The sequence below is a fragment of the Lepidothrix coronata genome, unplaced genomic scaffold, assembly GCF_001604755.1.
Source record: "Lepidothrix coronata isolate B3197 unplaced genomic scaffold, Lepidothrix_coronata-1.0 Scaffold0, whole genome shotgun sequence".
Taxonomy (NCBI): Eukaryota; Metazoa; Chordata; class Aves; order Passeriformes; family Pipridae; genus Lepidothrix; species Lepidothrix coronata.
Genome location: NW_016690180.1, coordinates 5,073,787 through 5,095,745, shown reverse-complemented (window position 1 = coordinate 5,095,745; position 21,959 = coordinate 5,073,787). Strand labels below are relative to the sequence as shown.

The 21,959-nt window shown below is 36.0% G+C and overlaps 1 protein-coding gene across 1 annotated transcript in view; it reads right to left on the bottom strand.

Annotated features, from left to right (window-relative positions):
- The window catches only part of SGCZ (sarcoglycan zeta), a 431,852-nt gene that overhangs the window by 86,173 nt on the left and 323,720 nt on the right, over window positions 1–21,959 (bottom strand). The gene's annotated exons all lie outside the window — the stretch shown is intronic.

Sequence of the window (21,959 nt, the reverse complement as noted above, 5' to 3'; positions counted from 1 at the left end):
TTTATTTTAAATGTGGTTTCCTGATCCTCCTGCCTCACTTCTCTTCCCTTAAACAAAAGACCGTAAAACCTCTAAGGTAAATAAACTATTACTTTCTGTGCACTAATGGTTATATTGAATCCATGGAGCCTTCCATGTCACTTACTTTTCAAACCACTGAGCTTACCAGTTGTAATTGCCTAATATGACAAAACTATCTCAAAGGAGTTTAATGCTCATGTATCTTGTACGTACCATAGTCTGAATGCCTCTTTGGATTCTCTCTGGCTTATGCAATATATATATAAGATTAAATGTTATGAATTCCTAATTTTAAGTCCACTTTTTTTTTTTTTAATAAGGCATGAGACTGTTCCAGAGAGACTAAAAAAATATCCCAAAATGTGAAAAATTCGATTGCTTAAAATTTCAGTACCTGAAAAATCTTGTTCTTCTTTCATCTGGATTCTTTGTTTTAAGAGGTATTATTGTAAGAGGGCTTGTGCTTGGTGCTCAAATCTCTAAAGTATAACTAACTAAATGTTTGCTCTTAATTTATTATTTTCAAGATCTCCTGTTAGGTTCAGATCTTCCCCAAACATTTCTGGCATTTATGATATCATTGCTGAATTGAATTTGCTCTACAGGGTCCTGAAACCACAAGAACAGATTGCAGCTTCCCTTCCTTTTATCCTTGAGGAACATACTGCATTAATTTAAAATTGGTTTACTCTCATCTTCTGAGCACAATAAATGGTATTGTTGTAAACCTATGAAGTTCTAGATAATCTGGAGAGCAAAAGTAAATGTTATAGTGTAGTCTCTCTTCCTGTATGTCACGAACACAGCACATATCACCAAGAATATCCAAGAACAACAGTGCATCTGTAAGTCAAAAGTTACTAAGCAGGGAAACTAATTTGTCTCAACAATCTGAGTCTAATGCTATTTATGAAATTACTGTCTTGCTGCTTTGACAAGAGACAAAAAGATTAAATTGCTATAAACATAGATTTTCAAATCAGAACAGTTAATTAATCTGGCTTTCACTACAATGTAGATCACAGAGCCTTAAGGCTGTAACTTCTGCAATGGTTTCTCTCCCTCATCCCTTAGGTAAAACATGTTCTTTCCCAGCTAACAAAAATGAATTCTATGTATCAAAATATCAGTGCAGGCAAAGATATCTAAAAGAACTATTTTCAAGTATGGGAAAGCAAAATACAGGCAGAGTTGAAATCCAGAAGATTTCTTTATGAAGAACAACCTTAGTTACATGAGTTGCAACAAGTAATGTTCTTATACATTTTCAAGGATTTGTAAATTAGTGAGAACTCAGAGGCAGCCTGGTGAGAAAATCTAAGTCTGTTGAGTACCTCTACCGTAAGCAGCTTGGTGGTAAAATTCTCAAATTACAATCTTGCATTTAACGAGATTGCTATATTCAGAGAAACTGCATAAGATTTTCAGATCAGTTTTACAATTCAAATTAATTCTTGATGTAACTTCAAGTTTCAATATACTAATTGCAGGTACCACATATGAACATAATTTTCAATCTCTTTAGGAAGAGAACACATTTCAGAAAATATAGGACTTGAAGTACCGAAGTACTGCAGAGAAGAAAAACAATCTATATCCTTCCCTGGTATTTCAGGGAAGATAATTACAGGCAATATACTTACAAAGAGCCTTAAAAGTACATGCAGCAGACGATATTGCCTTAGCTTAGGCTTTACTATATGTATTAACATTTAAAGAGCTATCAAGCACTAAGTATTACCATTATTATTATTTCATGAGGACAGGGTATAGACTGATTTTTAGTGCTAAAGCAGTTGCCTCCTCTGTCATTGTAGTCTCTTGAATTGCATAAAAATCTTCAATCTGTTAAATGAATCCATTTTATATCATAGCTTTACCAAACTCTACAGGGACAGGGTCTGGTTGATTTCCAAATAAGCCAAATATCCTTATGGAAAAACACATGGACAGATGGCCCTCATCCCTGCTGATGTTACATTAGAAATCTGCTTGGAGGGAAATTCTGTCAACTTCTCTTGAGTCATATTTTTGCCTTATTTATTTTGAAATATTATCTACTCTGGTAAAGTTCATTAATACATATTATATTAGCGTTCAATGTAATTTTGATACAGAACTTTCTACATTTCTCTTCTTTCTGTAGGGAAAAAATAGCATGCAACAATCTACCAAAGTAAAACACTTAGAGGAACAGTATTCTATAAACAGTTCTTAACCTGTTTTCTTCAATTTAGTTCACTTACAATAAACACCACTATCCCAAATACTGAGATGGTATTGAAAAACTGCACTCCCAAAATGGTTTTAGCAACCAAAAGTTGATAAAAGAGCTTAGAAGTAGTCAGCATAGATTTATGAAGAAGAAATGTCTGACCAAACTGATAGCCCTCTACAATGAAATAACCAACTCAGTGGATGAGGAGAAAGCAGTGAATATTGTTTATCCTAAGGTTTTTGCCACTGTTTCACTTCACAGCCTCATAGACAAAATGACAGTCTACAAAAAATGACAAGTGTGCTAAAAACTGCTAAACAGCTGTGTTAAAAATGTTTTGATCAGTGGCACAAAGCCCAAGTGGAAGCCAGTCCAGTAGGAGGATCCACCTCAGAGATCTATAAGCAGTATTTAATTCCTTCATTAATGACCTGGACAATAGCACAGAGTGCATCCTCAGAAACTTTTAATATGACACAATATGAGGCAGGAGTGGTTGATACATTTAATGGTTGTGCTGCCATTCAGAGGGACCTCAATAGGTAGAGGTCAACAGTCTCCTCACCTTCATTAGGAAGAATATCACCAACAGGTCTACCTAGCCTTGTGAGAACCATCTGGACTTCCAGGACCAGTTCTGGGCTCCCCAGTACAAGACAGATGCCAACATACTGAAGAAAAGACCCACAAAGATGGTGAAAGAAATGGAGCATAGAAAAGATGCTGAGAGAACTTGGACTGTTTAGCTTGGAGAACAGAAGGCTCTAGGCAGAAGGTCTTAGTAATGTCTATAAATATCTGAGAAGAGGGAGTAAGAAGACTGAGCCAGAGCCTTCTTTGTGGTGCCCAGTGACAGGAAAAGAGGTAATTGGTACAAACCAATATATGAGAAATTCCATTTAGATATAAGAAAAAAAAATATAGTCTGAGTGTGTTAAAGCACTGCAATAGGTTGCCCAGAGAGCTTCTGGAGCCTCCATCCTTGGAAATATTTAAAATCTGACTGGGTTTAATCCCGAATAGCCTGCTCTAGCTGACCCTGTTTTGAACAGGGGAAATGGACCAGATGACCACCAGAGGTACATTCCAACTGCAGTAATTCTATGGATGTAAACAAGTATGGATTAATAGTAAGTTTTGTTCCTTAGGTCCCACAGGACTTCCAATAAAGCTGACAGCACTTTCTTTCCTCAGAAGTATATTGATAAACATTACGATAAAATCAGTCTGGACCAAGCTGAATTCATGTATTTGTTCATGTATAAAGACCTGCTTTTTCTTGAAACCTGCTGTCTCACCACACCTCAGTAAGAAGCTCTTCTCAATCATATCCCTCAGAACCATTTGTGATCTCCAGGAGGCAAATATGAAGATAAGCTTTCTTCCAGAACTGCATTATAGACTCTCAGGTGGTATTTATGGATTAGACTCGCATTTATAACTGCACCCAAAAAGAACAGTCAGGTTGTTCTCAAAATTCATAAGTTTCACAGAAACAGTCAGCATCTTATTTGGTGTAGTTACACACATGTATTACCTAAAAACATTGTAGGATTAAAAATTTACTTTTATGAAAAATTATTAATTTTCATTTATAAAAGAAGAAACAATCCTGATCTATTATGGAGTTAGGTCGAAACTTTACTAGTTAACAGCAGTTGTATTTCGACCAAACTCTGAGTCTTATTCATTATTTCTTGCTTTCTCCACAAGAGAAACGAGTTAGCAAATCTACTAAAAAAACTCAATGCTTTAGCAATATACTACTAGTTCCAAAAGCAAAATAAACCCCCATAAACAAACAAAAACCAGCCACAATTCCCCTTGAATACCAGGATGGTTTGGTTTGGTTATTTTTTTCAGTAATTTTCTATTTTTCATTGCAGACTGGAAAACAGATATGACTGAATAAAAATCAGATACTTTGAAGATAAACCTGAAATAAGAATCTTTTCTAATTCCTTCCTACCTTGGTATGCAAACATAATCATAGTTAATTTTTACAAGTTCCTACAAGTTAGAAAATCTGGCTGATCTTGCTAGCAATGTGAAACATGTATTAGCAATAAATATATTTCTCTGAAGTCTTAAAATGATAGTATTTAGATACGTCAGGATTTATATTGGGACTGAACATCATTGAAATATTTTCACCTTATACATTTAAACTGAATCCTGTTTTTGTTCAAGTCAGATCAAGCTCACTGAGATTATCTTACCAAAAGTATGATTAGCTATTTTAGATAGTCAATATAGAAAAAAGCAAGGTCTTTATTTATCTTCCTCACTAACAGTAATGCCTTAGGCTTGGTACACTTTTTCGAAATCATTGATATTCAAATTAGGTCCATTTGCTGGGATATTTCAGTTCAATTAATGCCTTGCAGTTGGTGTAAAACTAATAACTCAAGTTTGGCACATGATTTCCTTTTCTTTTAATTGCCTTTTCAGTGTGTTCTAATGGGATAGGTAAGGAAGACATGAACAATGACTAGAATTTCCTGTAAGACTGTAAAGGCAGGAGCTTCTGAGAATAATATATAATTTACACAAGAAAGAGTAGGAGTGAAAGATATCTGAAGTCTGAGAAATGACCACTCAGTACTGTGGCTGTTGAAAGGGAGGAGAGACAGGGCACAGTTAACTAATTTTCATGAAAAAAAACAACACACTTACATTGTAATTAAATACTTCAACTCATCATGTGAACCCTTATGGAAAATCTGTACTAATTTCTGTGAAGTAACCACTTACAAATTATATTGGAGGTCTTGGGTCCAGCATTGCATCTGATGAAAATGACGTGGCTGTTATTAAACTGCCGATAAATTATACTTTTTGCTGAGAAGAATAATAGAAAGAGAAAAATTTCTCAGAGTCTACCTTCTCTTCTGGCTAAGGAACAATATATGCACGCCTGCACTAAAAATTGGATTATTTTCAAAAAAACCTGAAAATTTGCAAGAAAAAAAATTCAAATGGTGGTGGTCCACATTACATAAAAAAGAGCCTATCTAAAACTGTAATCATGGGTTCTTAGAGCCAGGAAAACATGGCCAAACTCGAAGTGAGCGTGGCTCGAAGGCTAGTCATCAGCCATAGCTTCCTCCAGTAAAGGATGAGAGGAAGTCCTGTAACACAGTCCTTTATCTTTCATGACAAGATTTGCAGCTACATCAGAAAAGCACTATTTGTCAATTTCTACAATTCCAAAAGGTAAAATAAAACTCAAAAAGATTTTCACTGTACAAAACTTTCTTGTGAACCTGGCACCATGCACCACTTCCAGGCAAACCAGTCAAAGTTCTAACACCTTCTGTAATCAGCATTTCTTAGCTGTCCAAGCACACTTAGAAAGTTCCTTTTCATTTCTTGCCATGCTTTAAAAGCATGAGAACCAAGTAGGACTTTCTCACTTATTCTGGAAATTGAAGAGGTGCCTGGAAGCAAACCAGTTGGAAATTGTTACATAAGATGAGAGAACATTTTGAAGTAGAAAGAATTTTTTAAAATCAAAACCAGAAAAAAAAATGCATCACCTTGGGGACCACAGTCCTCTTAATCAACTTGACTAAGAGCAGAGACTTGAACATTAATTTCCTGTAGCTCTGTGTCTGTCACGAGATCACTTTCTCCCTCTTTTGCACACACACAGAATGACATGCACACAGAGTCAGAAATTTTTAGATTAACTCTTGCAGAGGATGAAGATAAATTCTCATGGAAGATAGTGGACAAAAAATAAACCACTTCATAGAGAGGGGAAGGCAATTCATAAGTTGTCTGGCTCCAGTAAGTCAGTGACACCTTTAGTTCCTCAGAACATGGTACACTTTGCACACTGTCTTTATGATCAAACTTTATTCACTTTTGAAAGGAAGCAAGCTGTAGGAAACATCAGGCCTGTGAAAGTGTTATAGGATGTGATGCTGTATTCCTAATGAATTTTTGTAAGAAATATGATATTATGATGCTATAAATACATTCGCAGAGAGTCAGAGCTTACTTGCATTATTTTGAAAGGAAACATTTGAGACAAGTGAGATGAATTACATCTTTCCTAGTTTTCCATCTTTGACATAGCTATTTCTTGCTTTCATATTTCTAGTGATAGTGGTCCTGCTTCCAAAGGATGAAGATATTTACTACAAACAATTCATAATAAAGCTGTTTATCCTTCTTTCCCAATCAGGAGCAATACCATTATCAGTTTCATCTTTTAATGGGGACATTGTATTAGTAGCCTTATTAGCAAAACTGTTTAGTAAAGCAATAAAATACTGCCAGGCTCTACTCTTTATACCTTCTGATAAGAAAAAAACATTACATCTCATGAGCAATTTATAACTCATCAGTCTCAAAGCACAAAGGAAATAAATTATAAGAGAAGGATGAGCTTAGACTGATGCCTACAAGCTTGATTTTCAAGACAGGAAACAAAATATTGTTTGTAATAATAACAGAGGGGACTGAATATTAAAGGATGATCTCAGTGTGCTTGATATAGAATACTCCATGCAAATAGCAATACTTTTGTACTTCTTATTAATATCCCCATGCCCTGACAGTCTTATTTGCTTACATTATCTAACAACACACACAAACATTTTAAGTTTCTAGCTGATGACCTTCTGTGAGATAGGAAAGCACTATTAGCCCTGTTTTGCAGACAAGAAATTGGGGCACAGAGGCCATCTTGTCTGAAATGTTGGAAAATGGTATTGACCTTTAGAAATAAAATATTTTCCGTGTTCTTCTTCTCATAACCTTTGTGCCCATCATAGTACAAAAACAAATGGCATAAAGATAATAAAACTCTAAATTCTAAGCATTCATGCAACTCCTAGAAATGGTACCTTCTGGTCTTAAAAGCAGTATGAAACATAAAGGTGCTGGAGGGCAAGATATTCTTCATAGAAATCTTTTATCTTTAAAGGCTTATCTCCCTCTAAATAAGATCAATTTATTTCCTGTTAAAGTGTCTTACCAAGTTTACTCTTCATTCTTGTGTTAAAGAAGGGGAAGAACAAAATATACAAAAAGTGAGGCAGATAGTTGATGAGATTCCCAGCTTTGTACAATAATGATTTTTTTTTTTTAATTAACACATGTTTATTCACAATTTAGGACAAATCATAATGAGTTTACAATGGCATTTCTTTTTGTAAAAAAAAATATTTAAAGTAAAGAAGTAAAATATTTTCTGAGATATCAAAAGAAGACCAGTGACAGAACCTGACCAAATGGCCTGAAGTTGTGTCAGGAGAGGTTTAGGTTGGATATTAGAAAAAGGTTCACCCAGAGGGTGGCTGGGCACTGGAACAGGGTCCCCAGGGAAGTGGTCACAGCACCAAGCCTGACAGAGTTCAGGAAGTGTTTGGATGATACTCTCAGGCACATGGTGTGACTCTTGGGGATGGTGCAGTGCAGGACCCAGAGCTGGACTTAATGATCCTTGTGGCTCCCTTCCAACTCAGGACATTCTCTGATTCTGTGAATAGAACTAGGGGCTAGGCCATGGAAGTAGGCATCTATAGCACATGTGAGGTCTGCTGTTTAGGAGGAGCCATGTAAAAAAAAATTTTAAAAAATTGCTCAAATAAAAAAGAAGATGAATCACCAAAACCTAAATGAAAAAAAGGGTTATGTCATTGTTGTGGTTTGAGAAGTCCCCCTCCCCCGGGGCTGAAATATGGTTAGCTCCAGGTAGATTTCCAATGCTGAGCCAATCAAAAGCTTGATAACGCTTCTGCGAAATGACGTATTTAATAGAGCCGGAAGAGAAGCACCTATTGCGCAGCAGAAATTAGAACCAGCAGAGAGTGGGGGAGAGCCAGACAGCCCATGGGGCCAGGCCCTCTTCCCCCCACCCTGGCCCTGGCCCGGGGGGGGCCCGGAGCGGCATTAGAGTTGGGCCAGGGCTGGGGTGTTTTTCCCCACTGCGAGTGGGGGCAGTGGAGGACGCTGGAGGGGTGGCGATGGCCCCAAGCAGCCCCCCAGGGCTGGGCAGCCACAGCAGCTCAGAGTGAGCAGAGAGGCCCTGCTGAGGCCTGGAGCGGGCCCAGAGCAGCAGCAACGCATGACACGAAGCCTGCCGAGAGCGGAGCAGCCGCAAACCAGACGAGCCAGAGTGTGCCTGTGTCTGGGAGCAGAGCAGAGCAGAGCAAAGAGAGAGAGAAGTCAAGCTGGAATGTTTTGGGGTTCTGAGGACTAAGCCAAACACCAAGAAACCTGTGACTGGGGGAAAGGATGGATCCTACTTGGAGAGGAATCCCCTGAGAACTTGCTACCCAGGCAGCAAGTGGAAGTGGAGCAGGGAAGAAGACTCAGAGCTTTAATTCCCTGTAACATGTGGTGATGACCATGGTGACGCAGGCTGTCCCCTTGCAGCCCATGGATAAGCCCTTGGTGAAAACCAAGTGGTTAGAGGTGAGGTCCAGAGACCCCCCGCACCTCATGGAAAAGAAAGAGATTTTCCAGCTATGGCGAATCGGAGCTATAGCCCTAAAGATAATAGAAGAGAAACTTTCAAGTGCTGCAGAATTAATTTGGAAGAGCTGTGGCCCTAAAAGTAAAGGAGAGATTCTTTCCCCCTGGACTGATGTGGGGGGGAGGAGGGGTGGTTTTTGCAAATACATGGGTTTGTCATCATAGGAAAAACTAGTTAGAATTGTTGTATATATTATTCTATAGTTTCTATTCTGTTAGCAATAAATTTTGATATTATTCCCCATGCTGAGTCTGTTTTGCCTATGTTGAACTTCTCTCACCCTTTAGCAAATTGATGGGAGTTTTAAAATAAATAAATTCTCAAGCCACTATAATCCTAAGACACTAGAGTTATTTGTAAAATAAAGTTTTAAACACATTTTCTAAACACTCGATACTTGAAGGTTAAAAAGTGGCTAAATAAAAAACAAATCACAAAAGATTAAATCCTTAAGCTAAGAAAAGATGAACTGCAGAAGTACCTGTGAAATTTCTCAAAAATTATATGCAGATGGAGAAATGTGGATTCTAATTCTATGGAGAGTCCCTGCACACTAAAATTTAGCTAAAGTAGTTTCTTATCTGTACAGAGAAGCACAATAGGATTACAAGCAAGAATACTAGATATTCAAGGTCTGATATAATTAAGATATTTAAGAAATTAATGAAATTCTAAAGGATAACACTTAAAAAAAAAGAAGTTTCTTGTTTATTCTCAGGATAATGATTTCTCATTTACATTTCTGATTTGGAAATTTCACTTTTCAGAGATTTATCAGTTCTACTTTACTTTAATCCTAGACATCTATCCAAAGTGTCTGTGAGAGACTGCATTTTCCAGATCACAGCTGAAGACAATAATTAAGCCTTCTGCTTAAACCTCTAGGCAGGCTGACAAACTATCAGGGCCCTTGGCTTCATTTTAAGGAAGAGAAGTAAAGAAAGGGAGTAGCTTGATTAGCAGAAGTGCGAAATATTATATCTATAGCAACGCGATCCAATTAGAACAGACTTTTACAATGAAACTTTCAGTGCTGAGGACATAGTATTATTTGTGGGTTTTGAGGTTATACTTCTGCATATTCTAGCTTAGTTTTACAGAAACAAATCCAGTTTGCATGCTGCAAGACCGTGCCATAACACATACCAAAGGACTGTATTTGCAGACAATTATGACAGGCACTTCAAAAGGACACTTGATGAAAACTGAAATGTTAAATGTGATGATATGGATCAGAGGAGACTCTATTTTAAAGAGCTAGAATCACATTTGAAAAGACATACAAGATGAAATTCTGAGGGACTATGCCCAGCAATTGGAAGTAAGTTCTTCACCTGCAATTTATCTTCAATAACAAATGTTAAACTCGTCTATTAAAAAGAAATTCATTTATATGCTTAATATTTTTAAATATTTCTTCTAAGAGTAGTTTGCCTTCAGGGATAAGTGATTTGACAACAAAATTTTGTACATGAAGTAGAATTTGACCGAAATGTACAATTAAATATGTTTCATGATTTCACACTGATATCCACATAAAAAAAATCTCAGATGGTATGAAGCAAGTGTCTCTATATACCTCATAAAGGATTTCATTACTGTGTTAGGAGAGCTGAAGGGTTTTGGACTTTTGTCTGAGTAGGAGACAAAATTTCAGCCTCATGAGGCACGTGTTAGATTCTAGCATCCACAGTTAAGGCTCAGTTTATGTTTATTTACTCATCTTGCTTGTGTTCCAAGTTTGAAATTGGTTTATTCAATGAAAGGGAAGTTAGCAGGAAGAATATATTGTGCTGGATGCATCTACAACTCCTTTTCAATTATGCAGCACACCTTGTAACCTTAGCTCATCTGTCATGCATACAGATATCTTTAATCTGTGTGAGCTCAGGTGATTCCTATGTAGAAACTGAGATACCTGGAGGATAAGGGGAAAATTGGTGCCCACCTGGTTCTCATTGCACTAAGAGATAGGAACATGTGCAAAATACACAGTTCCTGAACTGAAAACTGGGTGGAGAGATTAACTACTGTAGATGTACATCGACACCATCTTCTGAATGCCAAACGCAAGGTCAAAAACAGATTTATGCCTGTTACTGTTACAGAAATACACACATGCAACAGAGTTCTTTGTAGAATGCTTCATAAATAAAGATTTATACTACTTGAATTCAGACATAAAGCATCTGTGCCATGCTCACCAGATGCCTCTCCCAGTATTTTGATTGGCATTAAACCAATTGCTGAAATCCACAGATAAAACCCCAGACCATTAAGCAATCGCAAGCATTCAAAATGTACAGAATAGCCATAAATAAACAAATCCTAACAACTGTATTTGTATTTAAAAACAGCATTCTTAATGCTCCTCTACCTCTAAAGAAAAAATGATAAATACCCTAAATTGCAAAAAGCAAACTATGGAGTGAAGAAAAAATGCAGTCTTCAACTGGGAGAATATTAGCATGGCTTCTTGCATACTCTACTGACAATATTTCAGCTAGTAATTTCTGTGTTTTGTGTGTGACAACTTTAGAAACATCTCAAGATTGTGGTTTTTATCTACTAGATAAAAACTTTGAGGAAATAAAAGTCAAAGACTCATCGAAAGATTTGTGTTGGAAGTGACCTAGTTCCAACCCCCTTTCCATGGGCATGGATGCCTTCCACCAGACCAGGTTTTAAGCCCCATCCAACCTGTCCGTGAACATTTCCAGGGATAGGGCATCCACAGCTTCTCTGGGCTACACGTTCCAGTGTCTCACCACCCTAGGATAAAGAATTTCTTCCTAATATATAATCTAAATTTACCCTCTTTCAGTTTAAGGCCATTACCCCTTGTCCTATGCCCTACATTAAAGGAACAATAAGTGTCACAGCTAAGTATAAACATTATTTCCCTCCCCTGCTCCAACATACCTGTCTTTTCCACATACTTAACTGTATTTTTCCCCTAGTATTCAATCACCACCATTTATAAAAGATAAAGAAGCACTACTTCATTCTAGCATCAGTTGCTTTCAGGTAATCCCAAGACCTTACCTGAGCAGTATGAGTTCCACCAAGTAATACACTAACGTATAATTTTCCTCACTTTCAGAATAACAAAATTATACTACCCTTATTAATTCTGAACAACCAGTGAAGCTACTCCAAATATATTTTATTCAATAGTATATTATTCAATATGAGCCACAGTATTTCAAAAAACTACTGCATCCTAATGAGTATATTTTATAAGAGAAGTAGCACCTGCATCTTAAAAGAACACTCTGAAGTATCCCAGCTCTAAATAGTCATAATGATATTTTTACTAAAATATTTTTTAAACCAATTTGTTGCTTGTAGAATGTAAAGTAGTTGCTCCTGCAAAAAGCCGATCCACTTTCTGCATTTTCTGTGCCAGTGTTTTGGCTCAGCTTGTCAGGAGAGTTAACTGACATTCCCAAATGCCTATAATTTATTAAAATAGCAACACAAGGATGAAGCACTTTCCTTCTGGGATTTTATAGTTACCTAGTTTACTCAGAAAGAGAAACCATAGATTTATAGGAAGATTCTGATCTGGTGGATACCAAGGGAAAAACTCAGAGACAAAAATAAACTCTGTCCAAACCTTGTATTTATATACTGAACCAGCAAGAGAAAAAAAATATCTTTCTAGCCATTCTATATACTTCGTGTAAACTTCAAATTTCCTTTCTACTAAAAGTGATTGTGGCATCTTTCAGGGAAATCACCACTGTAGCGTCAAGTTTAGTATCAACAAAGATTTCAGTTTTACTAATCAGAAGTACATATAATAACTTTGTATTTGTAAAAATAATTTCAATTTCAGACCAAAAGAAAATTCAGCATCACCGACCTACACCCATATTACTGCAGCTACCATTTACACTTGCAAAGACTTCAGCAAGAGTATGTACTGTAGTAGCTGTTGTAGAATTATGCATGACAGGTTGCCACCCTAAATTAACAAACTTTGTGAACTACAGTTACTTCCTTTGCAGAACAACTGATTTAAATTCAGCAAAAGATACAAATGAGCCTCTGGCTGGAGCCCAAGAGCCAACTTTACTTTAAATCCCAGCTGTTATTGTACAATCATAATGCTGAAGCATAATGCTGAAGTAATTACCAATTCCAGTACAGGATGCTAACTTCAGCTGCTTCCATTATAAGTCTCCTGCTTTCCTTGTGAGTTTTCTTTATCCTAATCCCATCCATGGATTTCACCATCTATAGTCTGAAGTTCTTGCTAGTGTTTATTTCCAACTGAATTTCTAACACAAACAGTACATTGCACAACAGTGCACTACTTTTCTGTTTTAAGGTTTTCTTTTGTTTACTTTGAGGTCCTCATATAGCTTAGAGACTTATCCTTGAAAAACTTACACAATTACTACCTTAAAAATTTTTCTTGAAATTTAATTATAAGGGTTTTTTTTTTAATCACATTTTAGTAAATCAGCAGAGTCTAATCAAAACTGAGTTTTTAAAATTAACTTAATATAGAAACAGTTCATGTGTCTACAGGCTAGAGTGCATATTGCTGCAATAGCGGAGGTTTAAAATGTAACACAGACAACACTATGCCTGCATTTCTAGAACAGAAATTGGCCCAAGGTTAATTCAAAAAGGATTGCACAGAATGTTGTTTAATGAAGATGTTGAATAGGTGGCATTGCATAACTATAACAAAGAAGAGATACAAAAACAACCAAAAAAAAAAATTAACTTGGTTACCATGTAAAAATTTTTGGAAGTAATTGTTTTCAAGAAGACAAGAGACACTGGGTCTTTGATTCACTTAAAGGACTAATTTATATCATGTAGTATTAATTTGTCAAGAGGAGGTAACCTATGAAGATATTATCCAGAATTTAGTTGGACAGAACCTTACGTAAAGAAAGTTCTGGAAACTTTCAAGCAGACCATAGAGGTTTTTTGAAACAGCTTTTGTCAATGTTATGATGTAACAAATGGGAATAACTGAACCTTTTGGTCACCTGCAAAACAGCCAAGTATGCTGATATCAAACCACAGAAATCTGAAAACTCTTGCTGTCTTTCGCCAATTCTCATGTCCTTAGTTTCACAGAAAGGGAGATAATTCTTAATGGTAAAAAAATGTTCCACATTTTATAGCCATGTTCCATAGCAAAATTGGAATATGGAAAATGCTTATGTACAGAACTCAAAGGAAATTACACTTGAGAAATTATAGCATAATTAAATATAAAGTTAGAAACAGGAAGACAGCATAGAATACATGAATTTGGTCAAAGGCTAGGCCAGTCCATTTTTTATTGTATTGGTAGAATGTATTTCAGGTTATTTATTAAAGACAAGAAGTTAGGTAATTTTTTATTTGAAATTTTAATATATAACATAATAGCTTGAGATCAAAGGAAGTCACTCATCATACACTTGTTAATGAAAAGAATATGAATTGTTTGGTTTTGTGCATTTATTTCCTGAGGATGCTCTTCAAGTCAACAAAGCTTTCAACTAATGTTAATGTTATTTATCGCTCTTGGATGCAGGCCAGGGTCCTTGTTATGGAATAATCAATGCTTCCATTTTATTTTTTCAAATAATAAATTTCAAACTGCTTTGGAGTAACAATTTTAGCAAAGATCCAATAATATAATCCATAAGATGATGATACATGCTACTTACTTCTTTTGCACCTAAAAAGGAGAATGATTACTCTACTGGCTTTTTTTAAAAGAGGTTAACCATATCGAAGATCTATAAGCAAAAAAAAAATCACTACTTCTTGCACTGCCTGAAAAAGGAAAGAGAAGTGTTAATTCTAGAATGTTTTAGTAATTTGTACTACTTCATTAAAAGGAGTGCTTCTAGCACTTCTTGTATCTCTTTACCTTCTCTACCTTATTTTAACTTGATACTTCCTCATTACAGGTGATGCTGCGGCCATATTACTTCCTAAAACTGATGGAAGTTCAGCAGGTTTCTTAAGAAATTGATCTGACAGCACAAAAACCCATGAAATTTTAAAGTCACTGAGGGAGGGATTTCAGAACAAAGAAGACTGAAGTTTAAGTCACAGCACCAGATGGATGGGAAACTCCTTCAGGGAATGGTAAAAAACAAACAAAAAATACCCTGTAAAGGCATTTTCAAAGCAGAAAATTTCATTGCTGGTGACAAGTTGCTTCTGAAACTAGAGGTTATAGCATGATGCATTTCTTAGGACAACAGAGGGTGTAAAGTACAAAATCAAAAAGCATGCTAGCTATCTGGAATAAAACACTCTAGTTCTTAAAACTGACCAAGCAGGTCATACATATGTGTTCATATAAAAAAAAATAAAATTGGTGCAGATTATGAAGCAGTAAAATTCAACTTAATTCTTCCTGAAAGCAAGAAAATACAAAGCTCATTTCAAATGGGAGAGGAAGAGTGTTTTAAATGCAATCCCTATTATATTTGCTTGTGGTAGGCAGCTATCAGGAGCTGTGAAGGAACAAGCAATTTTTCCCTTTAAGAGAACAGTGGTGTCCTAATCAGGGACTGTCATGATGATTACGCTGTATCTTATTTGTGAATTTCACTTCAGCTAGTCAAGGTGAAATTCATTCTTATTTTTTTTCATATAAAACTTTGAAATATTCATTCATTTTCTCTATTATCATGTAAGACACTAAATTGTGTTCAGCACCCCCAAAAATACAGTACATTTAAACAGTTAGAATGCAATTTTCTTTCTTTGCTTAGGGACGGTTTTTCTTCCTGGTAGAGTACAGAAATATTGAGAACAATAATGGCAGGGGGGGAACCGCAAACCAACAATCCTTGTTCTAACACAATATAGGTCTGACAAATTACGTAAATAGGTAGAATTATTTATTCTAAACTGTCTCATGAAGCTCTGGGAGTAAGCTTTATAACTGTCACAGATGTCATCAAAATGAAAATTGCTTCAGAACTTCACACCTGTGGTTTGTAACAAACAGACCTTAAGTTTGGGAAATTTCAGGAACTTTCCTGAAATTTATTTTTGTAGATTATGAATGCCTTGTACATGAGTACATTGAAAATGCTTTTTAAAGTGAGAAACATCATACAAGTCACAAAGTATACTGAAAGCAAAACTGACTAAGTAAAAGAGGATTGTAATAATTCTGATTTATTTCAAGATAAGAAATAAATTTTTCTATATCTAATGGGTGAAATTAATTTTTGAAGTTAAGTTGCATTTCTGGAAATTACACATTCAAACTTCAGAACACCAATTTCTGTTACAGAACGAATACCTTGAGAACCCTTCTTATAATCATTTTTGAAGTATTATCTTTGAAGTTGTGATTTGATTATTACCCTCGATACTTTTAAGATTGACCTGATACAAAACAGAAAAAGAAAAAAGAGTGAATTGGAAATAATTAAAATTCTGAACAGTTGAAACTGAAATGTTTTCATTATTTTTCTTATCCTCTTTTGCTTCTGGAAGTTACTTGTTTGTACACTCCTCCTCCTAGTTTTGTATCATATGCAAATTTTCTGAGAGTGTACTGTCAGTGTCCAGGTCATTAATGAAGAAATTTATCAACACTTTCCTCAGTACTGACCCTCTGAGTACACCACTAGCAACTGGCCTCACTGGTCACAACTCTTCGAGCCCAGCAGCTTAGCCAATTTTCAGGCCACTTCACTGTCCTTTTTGAGTGTAAATCATCAGCTTGTCTAAGAATATATAATGGGAGACATGGTAAAAAGCCTTGCTAAAGGCAATATTAGCTGTCCTCATCCACCAAGCTAGATACTTTGTTGTAGAAGGCTGTCAGCTTGGGCAGGCATGATCTCTCCTTCAGAAATCCATGCTGACAACTTCCAACAGCATTAGAAGCACAATTTTATTACATGAATATTCTTTGTTAATACACTGAGTCTTTGAATATGAAGTAGATCTCCTAACTTAACACACACACTGTTTACAATGGTTTTTGTGAAAATATGTCTTTGCCTACCAAAGGCCTACAAGTGAGGGCAATGCATAGCCCAACTTGTAAGAAATACATTTCAAATTATCTCAGCCCTTAAGCCAGGGCTAAAAAACTATCAGTATCTGGGGGAGATAGAATCACATTAATCTGCTTTTGTTTGTGCTTACTGGCTTACATGGATATTTTTCCCCTGCAATGACTCCCATTTTTCCCCTCAGTTTTACCTGTGCATTCATAGTTCTAAGTGAGCAAAAACTGTGGTGCACCTTCCATTTATAAAATGGGATGGAAAAGATAAATGTTTTCCATGAAGAAATATGACCAAATTCCTGCACGAAGCGATAAAGACAGACATAGATTCTTCTGCTTTACAAATCACTTGTAAGTCATCTGCTTTTACATTATGTTACATTATTTCTATGGAAATACTAATAACTTTTTTCCTTCATTTTAAACATACAAGATTTCTTTAAGTAATTTCTTAGTCTGTGTAATATGCAACTACATTATTTTAAAGTTGTTCAGGGAAAAAAACGTCATTCCTCAGCTTAAGAAGCCCATACAATTAAAACAGCTCAAACCAAATACACTGTGCATGAAGATCAGTGAACATAATGAACATCAAACTGAAATGTCACATGGTTTCATTGAAGTTTTCCCCACTGACATATTACATGAAGGAAGTACTTGTTAAACTGAAACTGCAACTGATATTAAAACCAACAACCAACTCCCAGAAAAACAGATGCTACTTCATTAACTTTTCCACATCCTTCTGAAGAGTGTTCCCAAACCAAATTCAGTTCCTCAGGCTGGTATAAAATAGGGTAGATATAGGCCACGGAACTTTATTCATGAGCTATTAATCAACTAAAGGAAAAGACTTGGGTAATATTAACTCAGAATTTTCAGTATAAAAAGCAGAGATCATCCTTAACTGAGCAACAAGTCACAGTAACAATAAGAAGAGTATAGGCTGACATGAAAAAACATGTTCAAAAGATAGAGTTGTTCAACTGGATGACCCTCAGACAGATTTCATTGAAGTATAGCAAATCAAGGACAAAATCATGAATCATGGAAGTTCTTATCAGCTGTCAGTGAAGAGCAAGCAAAGCCAATTCAATTTCAGTGGTAGTTCCTCCAGAGACCACCAACAAATATAGGAGTGACTTGTCCCTTCGCAAAATTTGTAATGAAGAAAACCTTATATCTTGTTCATAGCCAATAAAAGTGACACTATTGGAACTACATCGTGTTGATAGCTAAAATGACTTAAGGAGTCCTCTACGCCTATCTGGGTTTTTGAAACCAGGACAATAATGGCTTTATCCTTAGTGACAGGTGAATGATCCTAAGGGCAAGGCTTGAAGAGCAGGTACAAAAATGAACTGGGGAGCATTTCAAGTTTTATCTGAGCAGATTGTGACATGTAGCTACAGAAACAAGTATTGCACTTCACACTGAGCAATAACAATGGCAGATTCTTAGATACCATTGTGATTTTTTTGATATTACAAAAAGGGTGAGCAGTGACATCTCCTAAATGGAGTTTCTCTGATACGTATATATGTTAGTAGTAGTAGGATTGCATGATTCTCAAACTAGTTTGGCTGCATGGCAGTGGTGTATCTTACAGAGCAGAAAAGAGAGAGAATATAGCAAACCTGGCCTTGAAATTTTAGAAGAACATGTTTAAATGGAGAGTGGGGGAATATGTTCAGTCAACAAATACAGCACGCTTTTAGGCCCTTAAAGAGTGCAGCAACACCTTGCAAGGAGGGAAGACTTTGGAAACTACAGCCCAGTCAGTCTCATACCAGTTCCTAGCAAGATTGTGGAGGAGAGCCCCCTGAAAACCATTACAAAGTAGCCAGGGGAAGAAGACGGTACAAAACAAGCATGGGGTTAGTAACAGCAAGGAGCACCTGATTTGGTGGTCTTGCAAAAAGAGAAGACTGACTCAATGGACAAGATGAATGCATGTTCTTCCTCAACTTCATAAAGTCTTTTTGATATGAGCTCCTATGCTGCATCTTTGTAATTCCCTCAGACAGAGAAGCTCAACAAAGACATTGTCTCAGAGAAAAAATTTGAGGTTCTCACAAAGGCACAAACATTAACCTAAATATGTTCAATGTGCTGGCTGAAATCAGCAAAGGTTAATTCTATGTTGATGATCATACACACTTAGAGAGATAGTGAAGAAAGAAATATACTGTAGATTTGCTTTTATGAAGATGGATCCAGGTTTGGAAATAAAACAAAGTAAAATAAAGCTTTCTAAGAATTTACAAGGATATTCAGTCTCCACAGTGAAAATCTGGAGAGAACAAATAACTGAAAGAAGTCCTGCTTTGAAACCCATCTACAATTTCTTAGTTTACATACATTTTAAAATACAAGATATATAGACAGTTTTCAGAATTTCCTCTGTTCAGTTAAAAGTTTATATGTATTCTCTATTTCTTATTTTCTAGACATTTTACCATGAATTTTAACTGAATTATTAAATTCAGTGTTCTCTAAGGATATCTCTGGAAAACACATGCTTATTTTAGAAATATATTTTTTATGCAAAAAAATGAAAGCAATTCCCTCAGGTTTAATGGACAATGACTAACTTCTTTTTAGGTAATGGAAACAATTTAACAAAAAGATAACTTGATTTTCTTTGGCTTTTAAGTATGGTATGTGAGAATGAAATAGATTAATAAACCCAGGAATACATTCTCAAGAAAACACCACAAACAGCTTTTATTGTTATATAACAAACTAATAAAACTTTAACTTGATTGCCTCTGTTCAAAAGTGCACTAGTATAATGATAAGGATGCAGTAGTATAATGATTATTCAGAAGAACTGAAATATTGGTTTCTGCATTATGTGTTACTTGATTTCATACATCTTATTAATGATACACCATAAAGAATGTAGTTTGCATTGTTTTTTTGCATCATATCAATGCAAATTATATAAACATGGGAAATATAATATAGTCTGGATGAAATTTACTGGTTTCAGATTAGCAATTTGATCAAAAGGGAAAGATGTCAATTCAGAATCAAAAGACCCCATATCTGCTCAGGTTCTGATGCATCAGTCCAGCTTCTGACATGCAGTGAAGTCATTTGATGAAAATAGAGACGTTTCTTTTCTGTGTAAACATGGGATTGGGGTAGGAACCCATGGTTCTGCGGACACCACTAACTGCATAGGGTAAAAAGAGCAAAGCAAGAAGAGCAGGGTTAGGGAAAAAGCACACTCTGAGTAGCCTTCTCATTTATGTAACTTCTGCAGACAAAACAGGAAATATTCATTTTATTCAAGACCTGGATTTTTCATTACTACTTTTTGATAAAAAAATTGTATACTGTCAGGAATTTTTGTTTTCAAGAATTCACACATATCAGTTTTCCAACCGACTTAACTCTAAGTATTTTAGCATTTACTTTTAGTATTCAGGGCTTTAATGAAGCAATCACAAGATAAAAGGCAATTTTTCAACTTATATACGAAGTTCAATGCAGTTCTCCTGATAAAGGCAATTTAAGGTCTGCATTTAACCCTGCATAAGTGATCTTATTTGGGCATCATTTTGCAGCAGGTAAATGTGGCTACTTCAGCATTTGTAACCATATGTGAACTTTACACTAGCAAACCTCATCACCCTCACACTTAAATTGCTGCAGCAGAGAGCTCATTTCAGCCTAGCTACTCAACAGATTGCCTGGAACTCTTACCAGAAGTAGTTCACTGTCAGAATCAGAGGTGAACCCTCCTCTACCAATGAACACGTGTTATTAGCTTCAGATCTAGCTTCCTAAAAGATAGCTCCAGCAAACATGCAAGAACTCCACTCATGCCTCTTAGCCATAACACAGCATACCCACTGCTGTACCTCGCTGCTTATACTGTTGGTCTACCCACCTCACTCTGCTTTGTGCCGAATAATGGAAGAACAGTGAAGCCCTGACCTCCTGGTCTGACAGCCCTACACGGGGGTGTCTCAGAGGCCATTCTACAAATTGTGTCACCATTGCAGAGTGCTGTTTTGCAAAGTTACTATTGAATATATTTATTATAAATCATCTCAAGAGTTAATCCAACAATGTCACTTTAATGGATGTGTTCTTTTATAGGGTAATGAGTAAATTTGCTTAGAGAGCAAACTCTCCTCCTAGAAAATAAATGATGAGTTGTCAATTTCACAGTATATTTTAATCCAGTATACATCAAACTTAAATCATTATTTCTTCCATGGAAAAAGCAAGTAAAAGCATTCTCGTCTGTATTACCCAAGTCTCTGCTGACTGTAATGGGAGCTCAGGCAACCTAGCTTACTTTTAGATTTCTACAGTAGCAAGGTCAATTTTGTAAGTGACAAAACAGCTAATGTCACATGCAGATGCCACACACCTGTGGGAATATCCTACAGAGACATTACAAATTCCTAGTGCTAAACTGAATACAGCTCCAGAGGTTTCCTTTGTCATTCAGTCATGACATTCACATTTGCATACACCACAGGTTACTGAAATTTTAGCATAAAAACTACTGAGCAAGTTGGCAAAAGACTGGAAAGTGAACCTAGTTCATAAGTGCTGCAAGATGAGAATGATGTCTGTATAAGTACCACTTTTTTATCTAGGTAACAAGTGCTTTAATATTAATACATATAAGTAGACCTGCAATATGAAGCACTGTGCAAGAAAATATTCCAAATCGTAACTCTCATGTACAGTAATAGGGCATGGAACAATACAACACACACCGTCCACTCACAGAAAAGAAATGGGAAAAATACACACATCGTGACTAATGTTCGGCAACCTTGAAGGAAAAGTATGCTTGCCTGGAAGGTTATTTAAATATTATAAAAGTTTTCATTAAATAGGACAATACTGCTGCTCTCTTAAACACTGAAAATCTTAGTTTTACAGAAAAAGAAGAGAGACTACCTCACAGATTTCTTAACACAAGAGTGAACTAATTAGGAGAAATGAGAAACTGTCATGATCTCATTTATTAACATGCTTGAGACTTTCCTTATATACACAGAAGACAGGTTTTAAACAAAATTTGTCACAAAGGCATTTAGGGTCAACATACTTTTGATTCCTGTCAACTTTTGCAGTATACATATTAAAATTCTTTGCAGATGGTTAACTGAAAACCATTGTAACATTCCTCTGTGATCATAGGTCATCACTTGCATGGTAAAAAGAACTTTAGAGATTTCCAGTATTTCAAA